The sequence below is a fragment of the Halyomorpha halys genome, unplaced genomic scaffold, assembly GCF_000696795.3.
Source record: "Halyomorpha halys isolate HHAL.00 unplaced genomic scaffold, Hhal_1.1 Scaffold1359.1, whole genome shotgun sequence".
NCBI classification, from domain to species: Eukaryota; Metazoa; Arthropoda; class Insecta; order Hemiptera; family Pentatomidae; genus Halyomorpha; species Halyomorpha halys.
Genome location: NW_027106761.1, coordinates 525,126 through 545,120, shown reverse-complemented (window position 1 = coordinate 545,120; position 19,995 = coordinate 525,126). Strand labels below are relative to the sequence as shown.

The following is a 19,995-nucleotide window of genomic DNA, read 5'->3' as shown; positions in this document are numbered from 1 at the left end:
GTCTGAACTAACAACCCTGCACTCTGGTGGCAAGTCGAGGAACTCCCTCCTCAAAAAAGTGTGCCAGCTCCCCCATATTCTCTCTACTACCCAGCACTAGCAAAACAAACAGTATACGAGCCCGGTGGAAAAAATGGCAGTTATCTTACCAAATTTCTTATTACTTTTATTACAAGTAATAAAAATTGATGAGACTGCCAAGTATAGCAGGTGGTAACAAAAGGTCGTTTTCCCAAAACGTTAAAAAAAAATCATTTTTCTTTCGGAGCTCCTCATCTTTAAAACTACTAAAAAAACAAACAAACAGAAAACCTAATAACTCACCATTTAAAGTAGAGAAAATTTTCGAAAATATGAGCTCTATTAGATCTCTTTACGTTCAATGGTTCCCGAGAAACAGTTTTTAAAAAAACTACATATAATGAAATATATACTGAAAAATCATCAGTTAATGAATTTACTGTGGGAAATCTTTAGGAAAGATTTAGGCATAGAACTAAGCTTCCCACTATGCAAACACTGGACTGTCTTTCAGGCAAAAGTGTTTGCCATTTTGTCGGCAGCTATATGCCATAAAGTCACCAGCTGTGAAAGGACAGGTATCACCATCTTTTCAGATAGTCTGTCTCCCTTTCAAACCCTTGAGTCACCTAAGGTCACCTCTACATTCGTGAAAGAGTGCAAAACAAGCCTTAGAGTCATTAGCGAGCTTAAAGAAGCTTAAGTTAGTGTGGGTCCCTGGACATAAGGGAATCACAGGCGGCGAGAAAACTGACCAAAGACTGCTAGAAACGGGGCTGAGTACCCTCCTATAGGACCAGAACCATCCCTAGGCATTTCTAAAACATATTTAAGCATCAGCGAAAAGAAGTTCTTGACTGGACATGGAAGATTGCAATATGTGCAAGGAGTGGAGGGAATGTATAGGGCTGAGAGAGGCCAAGATACTAATAACTAAACCCTCTACTTCTAAATCTAAGTGGCTGCTAGGCCTAAACAGAAATGAACTCCGATTGCTGATAGGAGTGCTTACAGGTCATTGTAAACTTAAAAGAAATCTTAAGATTTGTGGAGTAGTTCGCGATGAAACCTGCTACTTGTGTGGACAGGCCCCGGAAACTCCCTAGATTATATAGCTGATTGTGACCGCTATGCTTCACTAAGATATAGGCTTCTTGGCTCTGATAGAGTCGTAGAAAATAAGGCTTCCTCTATAAATTGGGCGTCCCTTTTAAACTTCATTAGAAAGTCAAAAAGGTTCGATATAGAGGAATAAAAGAGCAATTCCATTGGTCTGTCTTAGGGTTGGCAAAAAGGACCACTTGTCGGACTGGTTCCCCGCCACCTTTAAAACTGCCTACGACACTAAGAAACCTAATAGATTATCGTTTAAAATAGAGTTAATTTTCTAAAACATAAGCCCTATTAGAGCTATTTAAATTCAATATTTCCTGCCTAGCAGTTTTTCTAAAAGCATTTCAAACGAGATAACCAAAAATCAGTAACCAATGAATTTATTTTCGATATGATATATATCTCAGAAAATTATTAGAAGTACAGATGCCTGCCAACACTCAAATTAAAAATTGTCGAATGTACTATAAAGTAATGTTTATCTTCGTATGATTAGTAGTTTTTATATATTTGGCAAAAAAAAATTTACAAAATGTTGATTTCGAGCTGTTCGGCCAAATTGTTTATTTATGAAAATAATATATCAAGAACTATTATTAGACGTATGCTAGTACTCAAAGTAAAGCTGGTTAAATTTACTAGATAGATATTTAAAAAAAAATTAAATCTGTACCGCTACAACCCAAGAAGGGTCAGGGGTTCACTACTTTGTACTAGATCAACGGTTGTGCAAGGAGGTGATTTGGTCAAAATCATGCGCGGCCGCCAGATTTTTACCCAATTAAGGGATCCCAATTTAAGAGGCTGACTGGACCCTAGGAGGACTCAAGAACCCATAGGAGTTGACTTGCGGCTAAAGTGTAACAGAAAACAATTTTCTGCTCAGCCGGATTCGAACTCGGATCCTTAGAGTTAGTAACCACGCGCTTTACCCCGTGGCTACCGCGCTCCTAGATAGATATGGATATTGCATATAAAATTTTGTCCGAACAACTAGAAATAGATCTATTTCAGCGAATATGAAAACTACTACTCCTCGAAAATAAACGTTATAAACTACTGTATAGTAAATCTACCTAGCTATGATTTGATACATAAGAGATATCTATACGTCTAATAATATTTATTGAGATATATTTTTCATAAATAAAAAATTTGGCGGAACAGCTTGAAATCAACATTTTGTAAATTTCTTTTGGTAAACATCATAAAACTAATAATCATACGAGGATAACCGTCATACATTCTTTTATCAAGATGAGAATTGTCTTTTTTCTTTATCTTCTTAATACCTAAAAGAACAAATACTAAATAATTACTACAGAAAATATGGCCGAGATATGTCCGTATGAAACATCTAATCGGTCATCAATTACATCAATCAAGGTACTTACGAGTTTCGAAGATTATCTTCAGATTACAAGTCTCAACAAAATCGGCACGTAATTTTAGAAAAAGTCGCTAACGCTTTACGGCGGGCGGACAGATTTTTTTTAAAAATTGGATTACATAAATCATCAAATTTTGAAGGGGTTTTTAATTTTTTTTCTTGTTGGTTCGAAAAGCTTCATTGTTGGAAATAAACTAAAAGTGGAGAGCACAATTTCGCTAATGTGTAGTTCATCATTTAATTTTCAGGAAGTCAGTTTTGAGTTTTATATTATACATACAGACATATATTCGAGTAATGAATTCATATTACGTAATTCATTTGTTATAAACATAAGAAACCAGCTTACTCATTACTATACAAAGCATTATATTGTTGCCGTAATTTCACATTACCACCAATTCCGCTAATCTTCTAGACCATTACTCGCTTTTCATCTGCAGCAAAAGAAAGACCGACCTTGTTTAGCCGAATACTTCTATCAACAATGGGCTATTGTGAAGGAAGAGTTGTGAGCCGTTGGCAGCGTCAGAGCGCGTTCGACTCGAGCAGGGAGTGTATATTACAGTATAGTGCTCCGGGTTCTCCTTTCTGCCATGCCATGAAGGATACAGGGGTCTTCGCCAACTACGATGGTCTGGGTGAGTCCATGTTATTCTTGCAATTCGATAATGTTTAAGTAGATAAAATCCAATAACTTAAATGAAGTCCGGTTTCGATAAAATCTAAAGTAATTTGACATAAGATACATAACGTGTTAAGACACATGAACACTAGCAGTCGCACGTCATCTAAGAGATAACCTAGAAACACTCACTCCTGCTATCCTCCTAAAGATGAGTTGCGTTCCTCATCAAAAAGAAAGGAAAAAAATACATACAGTGCATATTTATTTATTTTTTTTTTCGTAACCTCCTTTATTATTAAATTCATAATAATAATTGAAATGATAAATATATACTAGTATAATATTGCCTTGGATTGTCTTGGTGCATTGTAAGATTAGTTGCAGGGTCCAATTAATGTAGTTAAAATCATGTAGCTAACTCTAGCGGATTATTGGAACGGGGAGGGACGTTCCGCTGGTAAGAATAGTGCATATTAAAAACAATGTGGGCAATATTTATGTTTAGGAGTCATTACTAATTTATGAGTAATAATGCAAATTGTTATAGGAGAGAAAAATATTTCATTAATTTGATTATTTTTTCTAGTTAAAGCAAACATTATTTGTAACTAAATTATAATACTTTCTTTTATTCCATAGAGTGTAATGACAATAAATTTAGACTCCTGAGGACGATATATTACATTTTCATCTTTCGAAATTTTCGTATATTGTTTTATTTTTTTATTTGAATAAATTTACATTTTAATTATTTTTTAACTAATTTCTATAATATTATGTAATTTTGTGTGTATAAGATACATTTCACTAATGACAAGCAGCCACGTAGTCACTCATATATATGTCAAAAGGCGATGCGAAAACTAGCCTGTTAAATCTGCATGGTTAAAAAAATATTCTGGTCGTTAAAAAAGAATATATCTAAAAAGTTTGAAGAAACGAATTAGAATTATCTATTTAAATCAATGGTTTACAGAATTTTGAACAAAAAGTAAATTTTAATCTTAATTAAATTCAAATCAACATAATGATACTTCAATCTAATTTAAAAATCAAAACAAGACAAAAATTAATAACATTATCATTTTATTATACAGTAAATTATGATGTGAATAGTTGGTACACATTAAAACGATTGGAAAATAAGGATTATTATTTGCAAAACCTAACTCATGCTATAATCATAGCCAGGGTAACAGAATATAATTTTTAAACGGGGTATATGTTGATGACGAAAATTCAGCAGTTAGCGTTACAGGTGTGTCCGGTGCTAAAGATTTAAATTCTTATATTTCTAGACGAAATGATCACATTTTAAAATTGTTCTAAGGAAAAGTTGTTTTTTAAAGAGAGGTTTCACCATATTTGTAAATTTTTATTTTGATAAGAGGAGCGACTACTACTCACTTGAACGTCTTTCTTATATTTTCAATATTTTTTGTGTCGTTCAGAGGGCAAAATTTATTCTTTACTCCGGGTCTGGGTAGTGGTCAATAAATGTACCAAAATAGTAGAAAAACTATTTTGGTACCTTTATTAACCGCCCCCCCCCTCGACTATCGTCCTACTATCTACTTCATACGGTCAACTATCTTTTTCCGATTATAAAATTATGTGACAGATTGTAAAAATAAAGGCCAAAATATACTTTCAGACTTCGTTTTTTAATAGGCTTTGAAGTGATCATTCAAAAATTTTTCCTTTATCATCAGAAATATGATTATATAAATGAGCTTAGCGAACGTTTAATCGTACGCCTTTTGGATTGAATATGTGAGTCCTGAAATTCAGTCTTGAGTAAATTCTTTAATATATCACGGAAGAAATGTTACGGGGAAGTGGCGAATCCCCCTCCAAAACCCCGAATTTTCTTAACTACGTAAAAACGTGAGAGTCAAATGTTGAGTACACGAAAAGTCAATTAAGAGTTGAGGGTTCCAATGTCGTTTTTCTTTGTAAATAAAGGCTCATTATTGTAAATACTTAACTAAAATATATTTTTTAAAAACAAAGCTGGTTTTGAAATGTGTCAAGAGCCTAAGAAGGAAATGTTATCCTATAAATATAAAGTTATACAATTTTTAAGGGCATTTAGATGTAGACTAGAAATAGTAAAGCTGAGATATATGCCCTAGTATTAGCTATAACTTAGATGTTTTATCATTTAACGGATTTATCTCTAAACAAAAGCAAACAAATAAACAAGTAATATAATGAATGCACGTCATTCGCAGACAATTGTTCAGCCGCCTGCTCATATTATTTAGTTGTACAGATCATTACTCTGAAAAAAAACTTTGCTAATTCCTTGAGAAAACACCCAATTAGCATAATATTAATCGTCCAAATATTAAATGTAAAGAATGCAATTTTATATGTCCGAATCTCTTTATTCTAAATATTTCTGCCTGACAATAGCAGGATTGTGTTCGCATAATTATTTCCAATCGAATTTAAAAAAAAAAAAAAGGTACAAAATATTTTAATTCAGCTACAGCTTATTGTCATGATGAGAAGACAGTTGACCGTGGATAATATATATGAGTAGAAGATAACTGGGGGTGCGGTCAGAATATAACACAAATAAATTGAGAGAACTTATTTAATAGTTCCGACGTTTCGGCCAAAATTTCAAAGCTTCATCAGGGCTAAGAACAAAAAACAAGACAACAACCAGTGGATAAAGGATATATAGAATGATTAAAGTAATTTTATTAATAATTGAAAGTTGAATCTTCCTCAGTTATCGAAACTCAATGGAAATGGCGCTTCTGTGAACGACCTCATGTTGCCACCTCACAGCTCGGGCCTTGCGGTATTTGTGGCCTCTGCTGTTTGTGGATCTGCCGAGTCATTGCTTATCGTTCCGGTGTGAATACACTGAGGAGTTAGTTCTGGCTTGGAGTATCTGCCACGATTCCTATACGGAATCGACCGGCAGGTTCCGTGTGTAGTTCCTCCGTCAAATGCCTTTGGAAGGCCAACGGATCGTGTATCGTGCAGGTCTTTTACTTTCAATGATAAAAGAATGAAAGTGAAAAGGAGAAAAACTCTTAAATAAAAATATAACTATACTTGTCAGCAAGGGAATACTATTAAGCATGATGATTTAAATAGATATATGTGACTTTTACTCTCACATATATCTATATATTAATGGATTTACATATATGGATGGCTATATGCATCTATATGGCTAAATACATATGTGGATGCAAGTTTAAATATAGATGGATGACCGTATTTAAATTTGAAAGTGATGTTTTCAGGGCTTGTGGTACATAAGAAACAAGAATAGCTTTCAACTATTTATTGATTTCCGACGTTTTGACCCACAAGGTAGATCTTAATCATGGTAAAGAGCTCAAGATGATTCAAAAGTCAGATATTTCACCCCAATTTTTGATTAATTTAAGGAAGACTATGTATAATTACTAGTCGAGTTAATGAGTTTGCTAGGTATGGTTAGGGAGAATAAAACATGGCGGTTGTTTAAAAGAGAAAAAAAAAAACTTTTTCATTCGGGACTCCATATCGTTAAAACTACCTACCTAGAACCGTAGAAAACCCTATAAAATATCATGCAAAATAGAGGAAATTTGATAAAATATGAGCGCTAAAAGAGCTATATAAGTTCAATAGATCTCAAGATATAGATTTTTAAAGTTTTTTTTTTTTTAATTTAGTTAATCTAATTTACAACTGTACAATATAATACAATAGGTAAATATGTTGTATGTTTCATATACACTTTTAAAAAGTTAAATTTCATAACATATGCACTGCAAAAACATGAGTTAGTGAATTTATCTTGGTGAATTATATGTGAACCATGAAACGTAACAAAATGTCTATTTATACCCAAATTAAAGCTACTATAATGAGTTATAAAGTACTTTATGACGTTTATCTTTGTAGGAGTTTCCAAAATATTTACCAAAATAAATTGATTTATAGTAGTAATATCAAGAAAAATTCATATTCATAAGCCAATAGCGTATAGGATGATGATGACCACCTTAAATTATTTTATCTTAGCATAGGACCCTATTAAATATCGCATATATTTCTTTGCAGTTCTTTATTCATCTACTTATCAGGCTTATAGTATCGTTCTTCATCAGTATCGTATTATCTATTTCATTTTCTAATCTAATCTTCCTTCTTTTATCCTCCTTCCTTCCACCCTCATTTGAATATAAACTAAAAAATATAAGTGTTTCCTTACTATCAACGATACTTAAAATTTTTGTATAAAAACATTTATTCAAATTGAAAAACTATCTATTAAAATTATTACTAATTTATATATATATATATATATTTTTTTTTTTTGAGATCGTGTTGGTATTTAATTAAAAACATAATTTTATTTCAATCCTTTTATCTCACTGTCTAATGTCCTCTTATAAAATTACTATTGTTTAAGAGTACAATTATTACATAATTCTTTAATATTCTTAGTTTTATTTGCTACAAAATGTTTACGGACCGGCAGTTAAATTAAATATATTTAGTGGCTATTTAAATATTGATTAATCAGGAATAAAAAAACAAAAGAGGAAAGGTAGCCTTATTGATATTAACTGAACCCACATTTGCAATAAGTAACTAACCAATATTTTTACGAAATTGTGTTTTTTAGCTATATAATTCCTTTTATTTGATTAGGCGCTCGATCTTCCAGCGAACAGCCCTGAAGAAGGCTAGAAACTCTAGCGTCGGCACATTAAAATAAGTTAATCATACTTATTTGTGTTTTCATTGACCACACCCCCAACCATCTTCTCCTCATTTATCATCCACGGTCAACTATCTCTCATAATTATAATTCCTTTTCATTTATTAAAACTTATAATTTTTTTTATATATATTACTATTTGATACAGATAGAACCATGAGTTTCTGTATCGAAATGAAAAAATATCGTTCATGCTAATGAATCACGACAAAAAAACTTTTTTGATTGGTTTCTTGTTCCATCAGAGACTTAAACTGATACTTGTAAACTTCGGTAGCTTAGAAACCCAATTGGGGGTTAAATGATCAAGTGATAAAAATATGATTGCAATCATTAGCAAATTTATAATGTTTGTCATTATCTCAGCGTATATTTAAGGGTTTTCCAAATCGTTACGACATTTCTATCAGAAACTGTGTTAAGATTCTTAGCGAGGTGTCGTATCGGAAACGGTGTGCAATCCATAACTGATTGGATGATGTAATTCGCTGCATGGATAATAGAGTTGTAGCTGGAGTACTATTAAAGGATTTGTAGGCATTATTGACTTGCAATGGAATGTCAGTGCTGCTTGTGACGGATTAACAGAATAGGTAAAATGCTTACATAGATTTATTCAACATATATCAGAGATCAGTAGCGATGTCTAATAATTATACATAAGTATGACAGAAAATTATTCTAACTGTAGAATAAGCCGGACTAAATTAATTTAATTCATGCAGTTTTTTAATTTCAGGCGCTTTTTAAATATTGCTTAATTCCCCTCTTCCCGTTTGAAAGAAATATTTCAAAAATGATATAGGACCATCGCACCCTGGGGGTCTTAGTGGGGCGGGTCCGGACGGGAAGGATTGCCTTTATTAATTACTTATTACACCCAAATATTTATATTATTAATTAAACTTTATTTATTTAATTAATTAACTGTAGAATAAGGTATGGATTCTCATCCATACTTATAATGTATTAGTCCGGTATCCTTAACTAATTAATCTTAAAGTTAATTATTAGTTTTATTGCAAACTTAGGTATAAAACTGATCAAATTGTAAATCCAATTTTTGTTTCTAATTCAAAACAAAAAAATAATATATCATGATATAAGATTTCTAAGAAGTAGGTCGTTTTGTATAAGAGCTGTTACTGTTGTGACAGACAATTGGACGGGTAACAGCCAGTTACGAAGAAGATATTAAGGTGACAGCGCAAGTGCCCAGTGACATAAGATATCTTCCTGAGGCGGTTAGTCTTCCATATTCCTCTTTCACAGCCCGCTGAAGTCCTTCCATATTAGGACTAATTTCCTGTAATGTTGCATGGCTTCGAAGCTTGTTTGTTATCCGGATGCATATCATGGAACGCGCGAGTACACGCTTCAGAGATCCCGAATTGGGTGGATAATTAACCTGTGTAACATAGCCCACACGTAACCGAATCCTTTTAATCTTGTAGTGTACACTACTTACAGATTGTTTTCTTGTATTCTAGTTCTTTGTTTTCGTCTTTTCACCTAGCGTGTACAGAACATGAAACATACGATCAGGCTCTTGTATTTTTTAAAAATCTTTGTCATTTGAACATTTTATGTCATTTAAAAACTGAATTTTTGAAAAATACTTATGATTAGTTGGTAACCCAGGCCGACTATCCACAGATATATTACTAGTTTCTATGAATTAAATTCAGCAGAGCTCAACACGCTATCGAAGATTTCTTCTCTCCATTTATAGTTATCGTTGTTTGATTTTTAGGGAACACAACAGCTGCTGGTTATTATTTCAGTCATAATTACAGAAATGGAATTGAATACAATTTAAAACAATATAGAGGTAACCAATCTATTCTAACCATCGTGGAGGGTCAAGTTTTCATTTCGTGGGACCGCCAATATTTGTGTGCACATAAAGATGCTAAATATAAAATTTTAGAATGTATTAAGTATATATTATTGTATACATAAACGTTTTCAATATATTATGTGCGTAATTACGTATATGTAATGTATTAAAATATTTTGTGATTAATTATGAGAGATAGTTGACCGTGGACAACTTTCGAGGAGATGGTTGGGGTGCGATCAAAATGAAACAAATAAGTTGATGTAACTTATTTGTGTGCCAACGTTTCGGCTAGAGTTTCTAGCCTTCATCATTGTTGTTTTCAAAATATTTTTTTTTTTCTTCTATTCTTTTCTTTTGTTAAACTTTACTTATATTTTACCTTTTTATCAATTATTATGGTTACATATATTTTCTTTCTCTCAAATTTCTTTTTCTTTCTATATATAAATTTTTAAATTATTAATAACTAATATATTCATACTTCTTTGCATTATATAACTTCATTTTTATTTTATTTCCTTAATTATGTCATTTTACCTACTTATTCAATTACCTATGTATACATTTTATTTTCCACTTCTCTCATCACTTCATTTTATTAATTCCATTCTGTAAAATTATTCACTTTATGTCATTCTGTTTATATTTTATTTTTTATTTACTATACTCATTGGTTGTGAACAAGATAACAACCCGATGAAGCCTAGAAACACTAGCCGAAACGTTGGCACAATTAAATAAGTTACATCAACTTATTTGTGTTTCATTTTGACCGCACCCCCAACCATCTTCTCGTAAAAAAAAAATTGTGAATTAGGTGTACAATGCTAAGACTGCCTTCATTGCAAGGTTTCTCCATTCACGTTTTCATAACTATCTGAAACAGAGTTTTTCCGATGAAGCACAAACAAAAAAAATAAATAAATTTTTAGTAAAAAAATATTGCATAAAGATACTAAAAATATAAGTTTTGAATATAATATTGTGAACATAAAAGTTTTGAATTAATTGTACACATAAAGACGCTTAACATAATACAACCCGGATTAAATGTTTGTGTTCTTCTGCCAATAAGATTAATAGAGCCTGCTTAAACATTTCTGAAATAAACTTTATTTTGCAATCATTTATCTAGAGGCTGATTGCTACTAAGATGTTAAAACTTATTAAACAATCATAATTCACATTGAATGTATGCATAGGCCACCGATTAAACTGTTATTCGACAAGGCTACGGCCTTCCGTTGCATTGAGATAACATTATCCTCCAATCGTGGTTCTAGATTGTTATGCTTCGCAGGTGGGCGCTATTGTTCACTGCTCGTGGATCACGATATCTACAAGTAGGCCGCGAGAGCCGTGCGAGTATCAGTATGAGAGGAGTGATCATCACCAATATAGTTTAAATCGGGAAGGAATGGGATAGATAAGATAGAATCAATAGAATACTACAGTAGAAGATATCTTGCTGTAGGGGAGGATGTCATAGATTTACAACAAAGGGTAAAGGTGATTTGATAGGGCTGTCCGTAGCTCAGGTGGTTGAGGCGCAAGACTTGACTTTTAATTAAGTGGTGGTACCACAAAATGAAAGACTTGTGACCTCCACAATGGTTAGAATAGGTTGGTCACCTGTACCCTCCCTCCCGTTTGTCAGAAATGACCAGGCAAAAAAAAAAGATTGATTTGATGAAATTTAATTTAATCCTCTTGTATTTTTTTAAATTGATTTTTATTAGTGGTTGAATATAAAAGTATTGTATTTATGAATCAACTGATTTTTAAAGCGAATTGAAAATTGTCTGTACAATACTATTGTATATGAGTGTGATCTAATCCTTTTTTTTGACGAAAGAAAGACTTTTATTGTGACTACGTTTTATCCTTTCTCTTTTTTTTTTTTTAAATATAATAAAATATTTTATTCTCAGATTTAAAATATCAAAATTACTATTTCACATGATTATGGATACCAATCCTCACAATCAATATAAGATTACATATAATACGATAATAAAATTCTTAGACTACGGTTGTATACGTTTTTCACGCCGGAACGCAGCTTCTTTTCAAGCAATTTGAAAATCTGCGTTACAACTGGACATAAATTCGGGGTTTTCTAGTGCCAGCTTAATCGTATGTTAGTATCTTCAAGTACGAAATGAGATCTTGTTCAATAAATAAAAACATTGTTGACACATTGCCGCAAACATTTCATAATTATAATTGGCAATTAAATATTAAATCTACTATGATTTAAAAGGTATTTTTATGTAAAAAATTATTTTGATCATTTCAATATTCAGTTCCGATGTTCCGCATTGAACATAAGAAAATCATTTACTTACTTACTTTTTTCTATTTTAATTAAGAGAAAATAAATTACAAATTTGGCTAAATGCAATAATACTTATTTAATTTTTAAATATTGAGTGTATCAATAATAAAATGTACGCATAATAGTCAATTTGTCAATTATAATAGTAAATTAAATACATGTACTTGAGTTATTCGATAATTAACATTAAAAATTTTTTGTCCTGTCTTGGAATTAACCAGTGAATGTCCACAGCAACCTTTCTAGAAAACCGGCGGTAAAGGTCCAATCCTGATCGACCTTATTGATAATCGAATTTTAAGCTGGATCAAACTGTTAAGGAATCGATTTTACTCATAGATAAAACATTTGCATTTATTTTCTCTTAAAAAGTTTATCTATTATTTATTTTAAATTATTGTCAACTGAAATCACTGACATAAATTTAGCATTATTTTAACAAGTGATCTATTATTTTCTCCAATGAACATTGATAATATAAAAAAGTGATGTTAATTTTGGATGACATGGTTAAACAATTTTAAAATTGAATACAGCAATAATGCCACATAAAACTTTTAAATACCGGTTCGAAAACTGAAACTGAGAAGTTCTGTGGAATAACAATATGACTTTAAATAATAATAAACTGCGCGCCGATTTCGACTATTACAGAACTTACTATACAAACGGTCTAAACTTCCGATCCATTACATAAGATTGATCTACATGACTATAATAAGGACTACCTGGACATACGGAGTTGAGCTTTAGGGGTTCACTAAACCATCGAATTCCACTCGTATCTAATCCTTACAATCTTACTTTGTCTCAAACGAATTCATTCATCGATGTTCCATATATTTGTTTTGACCAGAACCAGATACCTATCTGGATGGGTGGGTAGACAAACCCACTTGTTTCTAACCTGCCTTCTCCTTTATTACCTGATAATTCTCCTAGGCGTCTGAAAAGAAGATGGCCTCGAGATCTTCTTCTCAAAACTGTTATTGGAGTTCTATGAATTGGTCTTCTTCACATGTCTGTCTGCATCATGCCTTTGTAATGAAACTCATGTAACACTTACTTATTGTATATATTTAATACAATTGGTAATAACAATAAATAAATATAATTAAAAAAATTACGATCTTATAACTTTTTTTTTATTACGTATCGGCCACTAAGGTGGTTGTGAATAACAATAGTTAGGCTTCTTTGGAAGCCTTGATTTTCTTTCTTCCCTTCGCAGTTTCATGATCCTCAACTGCTTTTCTTTTCTTTCTTCGGACCACTTCGAATCCCTTTTTTCCCTCTTCCAATATTGGTGAGATTTTTCCATGTTTTCCTGTTCGTATTTCTATCTAGACAGTCGGTATCTGAAATTTTAAGTCTCATTGATTCCTCTCTCTTATGCCTCATGTATCCTCCCATGTTTTTATAGTTAAGATTTTGTTACAGACCTTTTTGTTCAATCCTTCTCCCTCTATCTTTTCCATGTGCCCATAGCTTATTTACCTATATTTCATAGCTTATTATTATAATTTTAATAAACATCATTTTCACATACATAATCTTATAGATTTTCCAAACTTGTTTTCAGTTAATGACCTATAAAAATAATTATCGCAATGTACGCTTATCATTTTGGCAATTGGTCGATTAAGTTCATTGATGTACATTCCTAAAAGTGTTTCTGACAACTTCACCGTCAAAGAAATGAACGATTTCCTCTGAAAGTATTTAGCAGAACGATTGAGCAGGAATATATGCAGACCATTAGAGAGACACTACGGAACTATCTGTAAATAACTTCTCACAATATATTTGATTAATGATTTCGTAATTAAAAAGTCATAAGTAGAAAAAAAATTGGCGTTCCCACTATTCGTTAACGCAGCCATCTGCTTTTGTTTGATGGTATCGTAAATGTTAAATACAATAATAAGAATTTCATGACTTTCAAAAATGTTTGCTAAACGCTACATGAAGTTTTTAGTGCTAACAAAGGGGGCATGAGACGCCCCAATAACACGTAATAAAGAGTAATAGAGCATTTTACGAAGCCACGGTTGCTCCCAAACAATACAATGGCGAAAGTTACTGTTATTTTAGCTGCCTTGTCACTGGTCTACCAACCGTATTATATTGTTCTCATGGGAAAGAGGAAAATTTTAGAAGATTTTCACTGAGTATTCAATGCTTTCCACAACCGCTTTCAGCATCCAAGAACTAAAATCATTGGAAGAAGGAAAAAAACTCTAATTTTCAAAAATAATTCTGAATAAATTTCTCAAATTATCACGTTCTGTTTTTTTTTTCTTTTACTTTCTTTTAAAGCCATGATAGTTTATTTCAGGGGAAAAATTGTAGGGTTGTTAAAAACCATTATGACTGTGGTTTTTTTAAAAATAAGTTCAATGATTTTATTTTTAAAAAAATATGAAAAGGTTAACTGACTTTTTTTTTTCTAATTTTTAAATATTTTTTATATATTTAAATTCATTTGATAGAATATAATGATAATGTTGAAATTAAAAAAAAAATAATGTAGATATTTCATGAAGTATTTTTTTTCTTGGTTTCTAGAGTGCCTTGGTAAGAAAGCTTCGGACTCATATCTAATATACGTAGTATACGTTCCCATGTCTATTCGAACTGATATAAAATCTCCTTTTTAATTTTTATAGACAATATTCTGTACCTACAACGAAGATACACAGATATAAAAATTATTTGATCATGGTTCGTGTTTGTGTTAATAGCATATACTCTAATGACATGATTATTGTTTATGAAATCAAAACCACAGCCCTGACACGTGATGAGAACCATTTTAATGGGTATCGCTGCATGTCACTTAGTTGTCTACTTAAGGACTTATTAGTATACGCGGGTTAACACTCCTTTAATGTCAGCCTGGAGGCAGCAATCAAGTGGTGGGGACGTAATATTGTCAGCGCGTGGGAAGTTGTCAAAGGAACAACAGAATTCATTGTGTGTCTTAGATTTCCAATATAAGCGGTGCTTTGACAATCAGTCGTAAAAATATTATGAAATTAAAATGTCTTATTATTTTTTGCTTTGTCGAATACTTAAGGCAGAGATATTTCTAAAATCTACTTTAAGAAATCGTTTTAAATTTACTGTTTTAAAAAATAACAATAAGTGAGAATAATAAAATTGAATTGGAATCTTATTTTAAATCCATATCCTTTGTATTAGTAACAACTTTATACAAAAATTTTATTAAACGTTTGTAATGTATATTTACAAAAGTGTAATACGTTGTTACTATTATTTAATTTAATTTTATAAAAAGTGAGGGTTAATATGGTTTAGAAGGTTTTTCCTTAGTCTTTGTGATTGATATTTAGTAAAAAATGAATCTCACTAAAAAAAAATAAACAACAAAATTTAATTTTTTATAATAATTGGTTAGTTTTTTTAATTATATAATAATTAGTCATTATTGATACGTTCTCACCTTATATTTTCAAACCTCTTTATTTTTATATATGGTTACAGAATACAAATATTATAATACAATACATTATATATACACAAATTTACATGATATCTGATACGTTCTCACCATAATCCATAAAAGTAAATAACTTGCAGTGAATCAGTATATTTTGTGAGAGTATTGTTTATTTAGTAAATGTTACAAAGAAAGTAATTTAGGATTGTCAGAAGAAGGATGATAGAGCTTAACCAATACCACGGGCTGAGTGGATGGTTTCAAAAATTAAAATGAACAAATATGAGTATTAAAATTTTTAACAAATAGATTGTTAGATTCTTTGCAATATTTATAATTTTAGAGACCCTGGTGATTATTTATTAATGTAATAAATGTGAGTTTGAAATGTTATTACAATTTTTCCAAATCTATTTAGATTAATATTATAAATTCATTTAAAAATTTAAAACAACAAATAATAACATGCATCTCGAAATTTTCTATCGCAATACTCGGTGCTTATTTAATCGGAAACCATGTGAAAGATATATCATCCAATTTTATCCGCAATCATATTTTATTTGTGTTGAATAAGAACTAGATTCTCGGTTGTCTGGAACCTTATCCATTCTATTGTTGAACGTTATATGCTTTAGACAGTTTAACACGCTAAGAATGACGTATGCGTTTTACCAGATTCGACAAATCGTATCGTCTAGACCGTAACTAGTATTTATTGTAGCTAACACGCTTTTTGCCTGGTGTGATTTTTGAAAACATACGTAATAAGCGGTGGCGTATAAATCAGTTTTAACGGACTGAAGAAATATCTCGAATACCTTCATGGAATGGAGTAAAAGAAAGAATAAAAACATCTTCCGTTTTTATGCTTTTTTTTTTTTTAAATTACGTAATCAACACGTATATTTCAATATTAAACTGTGAATTTACAGTTTAAAAATAAGAGTACATATTTCATTCGTACTCTCTTTGTATTGAGAGTAAGGGAATTCCTAAATTGACTTCATTCTACTAAAGTAATGCTAGAGGTAAACTAAATTGACCATGTCCAGATAGAGAATAGACATCAGAGAATTAGAAACTGTCGTGGAGAATCCATAAAATTCGGGATCAAATTGAAATAAGCATCCATAAAATCTCTGAAAAACCATGAAGTTATGTTTACTTCATGGTTTTTCATTGGTTTTAAATTAGGCTGAAAAATATATTCGAACCCATGGACCTGGAGGGCCTCACACTCACGACTCACAGAAGAATGCTAAAAGGCAGTGAAGGAGAGTAGAAAAATGAGATTTCAAAGGACTGTAAATAATTTAATCCTATTTAATACCTAGTAATCCCTATAGAGCATTCTCTAAGCTTGTTTAATCACATTCGGCTTCTTCAAAAAAAGCCTCAGTTCAGTTATTTGTTTCATAGAAGAAACATGACAGTGTCCTAAGAAATTCTCTTAATTTTAAAGCATTACTGGAAAAAATAATTTCACAGCCGCTGAAGCAACTCGTGAAATTATTAAATATGAAGGGGAAGGTGTCCTTGACCAGCGCAATACGCGACGTTGGTTTGAAACACTTAGCTGTGACGTTGAAAAGGAAGAAGGGCTCCGGGCGACCATTAATGGATATTGATTAGGTTCTGCAAGAAGCTGTTTAGTCGAATCCCCTTCCACAAGTACTCCCGAACTTGCCAAGGACCGTGGTATGTCGAAAAATACTGTTCGTCGCCATCTACTTTCCATGGAGAAAGTAAAAAAGAGCAGTAGACTGGTTCCTTACGAACTTACTCCTCAGAAATCAGCTAAGAGGTTTGAAATTTGTGAAAATTTATTGAAAAACCCTTCTGGTTCGAACTTCTGCCTCATCCACCATGTAGTCCGGACCTCACACCATCGCATTACTACTCGTTTCGATCTATGACCCATTCCCTTTTATATAAAAAAAAAATTTTAATTTTGCAGATGTTGAAATTGCGGTCCATGAGTTCTTTGACAGTCATCCCTGTAGTGTCTGCGTGGGATCGAGCAATTAGCTAGCAGATGATTAATGACGGTAGATGACAATAGACTATACTTTGAGTATTAATTGGATTTTATACAAAAGAAATAATAATAAAAATATTTACTAAACATCTGGAAAGAATATCTCCAGAAACTTCAGAATCAAGAAAAGCCCACGAACGACGAGGACAAGGATCATGCAGAGGAACTCGATCCATACGAGGTGGAAAAAAAAAAGATATTCTCGATGATGAAATACCCATCGACATAATTAAAAGAAGGAAGGCTCCAGGAATAAACAACTTACCATCTAAGGTTCTCAATGATGGTGAAGAACCACCAAGAGCCAATCTATTAGAACTAATCAAGAAAATATGGTGGGGGGAGGAAGGATTCCAGGTCTAGAACACAGGCCTGATCTGTTCTGTCCTAAGGAAGGGCTCCGGGTATGAGTACGCCAAACACGGGGGCAGAGCACTCATTCTGGTGGCTTACACGTTAATGATCCCGGTTATCCTGGCATATAAGTAAAATGTAGACATCTAGTTGAAATACATTAACTTAAAAAAATTATAGGGAAATCATCCAATTTTACCGAGACTAAAAGTAATGAAGAATATGAATACTTCCGAACTACTCGTATTCTTCATAAACGCCGATGTCTATTAGCACTCAAATTGAAGCTGGTTAAATTCACCTTAGTATAATCTATAATTATTATTTTTTATTAGCAATATTTGCCAAAATATGTTCAAAAAATGTTGATTTCTCTTGATTTGAAAAATAAATGTCGGTTTTTTAAAAACTATCTCGGGAAATATTGTACATAAAAAGCCTTTTTAAGGCTCTAATTTTAGTAAATTTGCTAATCAATTTTTTTCGCCCTTCAGCATTAAAGATTTTTTTAAAAATTCAATTTGGGCGCCAATTTTAGCCGGGGATTTCATGGTGTCAGAAGTACATTTTCTGTCCTCAGGAGCATAATTAATTGAACTAAACGGATTTTTTGTAAAAAAAATTACAATATCCTGCATGGGCTCCCACATTTAGAAGTCATATGCAGTAAGACATGTTTGCAGAACGAAGTTAAGGTTTTTAGGTAACCATGCTGATGTGAAAATATAACTGTAATTTATATCATTTCTGACATTTGACTGAAACCACATTTTAGTACTGTATAATTAACAAGATAACTGAAAAACTAGGTGATTAATATGCCTCTACCTATCTACTTTTATTACTTTCTTAAATTCCTGACTCCATTATTATTATTTGGGATAATAATTTCAAATTTTAAAAAAATACTATTAAATTAAGTGCATTATATAAAAAAAAAAAAAGTCTGCCAAATGCATTGTTCAGAATAACTTCATTTCAGGCAAAATTCTTCCTTGAAGACTGAAACATGAAAATATGTGTGAAAATGTTTTAATTCTTTAAATACACTTTTTTATTCTTTATATTTACTTCCTAAATACAAAGCTTCCCTACATTCGGTAATGAGGAAGTAAAAATATACTTGATGTTTATACAGAAATACAAGTGAACAAAACTGTTTTATGACTAATTGCTTATTTATCAAAGAACATTACAATAATGAGATATTATTTAATCCCTGTGAGTCTTGTGTAACAGGTCTTGTCACTGAATAAAGTTGATGTTTTTTTGTTTATATAACGTTTTGCAATGCTCATACAACTCGAATTAAACATTAAAAACAATTTTAATCCTATTATCTGTAAAATAGCTGTTGTGTAAACGCGAATCGAGGTGTATGTTTTTATTTCTAGGAGAATTATAAATCGAAAAAACTCTTTAAGATATCAATTTTCTTCCACTAACTTTCGAACTCAAGAAAATTATTGAAGTCACTGAATATGAACGATACGGTGCTTTCAGCAATTAATTTTCGTACTCGCTACTTCTTGTTGCTTTTAGAATTATATTTATTTTCTTTAATGATTCATTTTATGAATATAATATTAAATCTTTTTTAAAAATGTAGTAATTAAAAAATTACTAATCTATTATTATGTACTAAAGAACAGTATGAGATTTTTTCTTTTTCTTAAATATTTTAACTAATTAAAGCCGAAATAAATACCAAAAAAAAAATTGATTACGCCTAGTTCTTTTTGTAATGATAGTTGCATGTTGTAGTTGGCCTGAAAGGCTCAGCTATGAAAAGTGTAGGAAAAAATTCCTTTGTATTGTTTATTAGGCCCATTGTTTAAGGTAATATAGTAAACTGTTTTTAACGAAAATTGCTACAAAAATATTTTAAAAATAAGATAATTGTGCTAATATGCATAGACGAACTCTACATATGTAAAACTTGGGTGATAGCAATATCGTGTGAGGCTGTATATGTCGTTGCTTTGCTTGATTAGTGGAAAAGTTTATTTTTTAAAATTTTTTATTTGATCTACTCCATGGATTACATTGAAGAATGTAGTTAC

At 31.5% G+C, this 19,995-nt stretch overlaps 1 protein-coding gene across 1 annotated transcript in view; it reads left to right on the top strand.

Annotated features, from left to right (window-relative positions):
- The first annotated feature begins 3,146 nt into the window (after positions 1-3,146).
- The window catches only part of LOC106689430 (proton-coupled zinc antiporter SLC30A2), a 126,789-nt gene continuing 109,940 nt past the window's right edge, over positions 3,147-19,995 (top strand). Inside the window, exon 1 of the mRNA XM_067045078.1 lies at positions 3,147-3,165. The gene's annotated coding sequence lies outside the window, so the exon portion shown is untranslated. The remainder of the gene's footprint in view (positions 3,166-19,995) is intronic.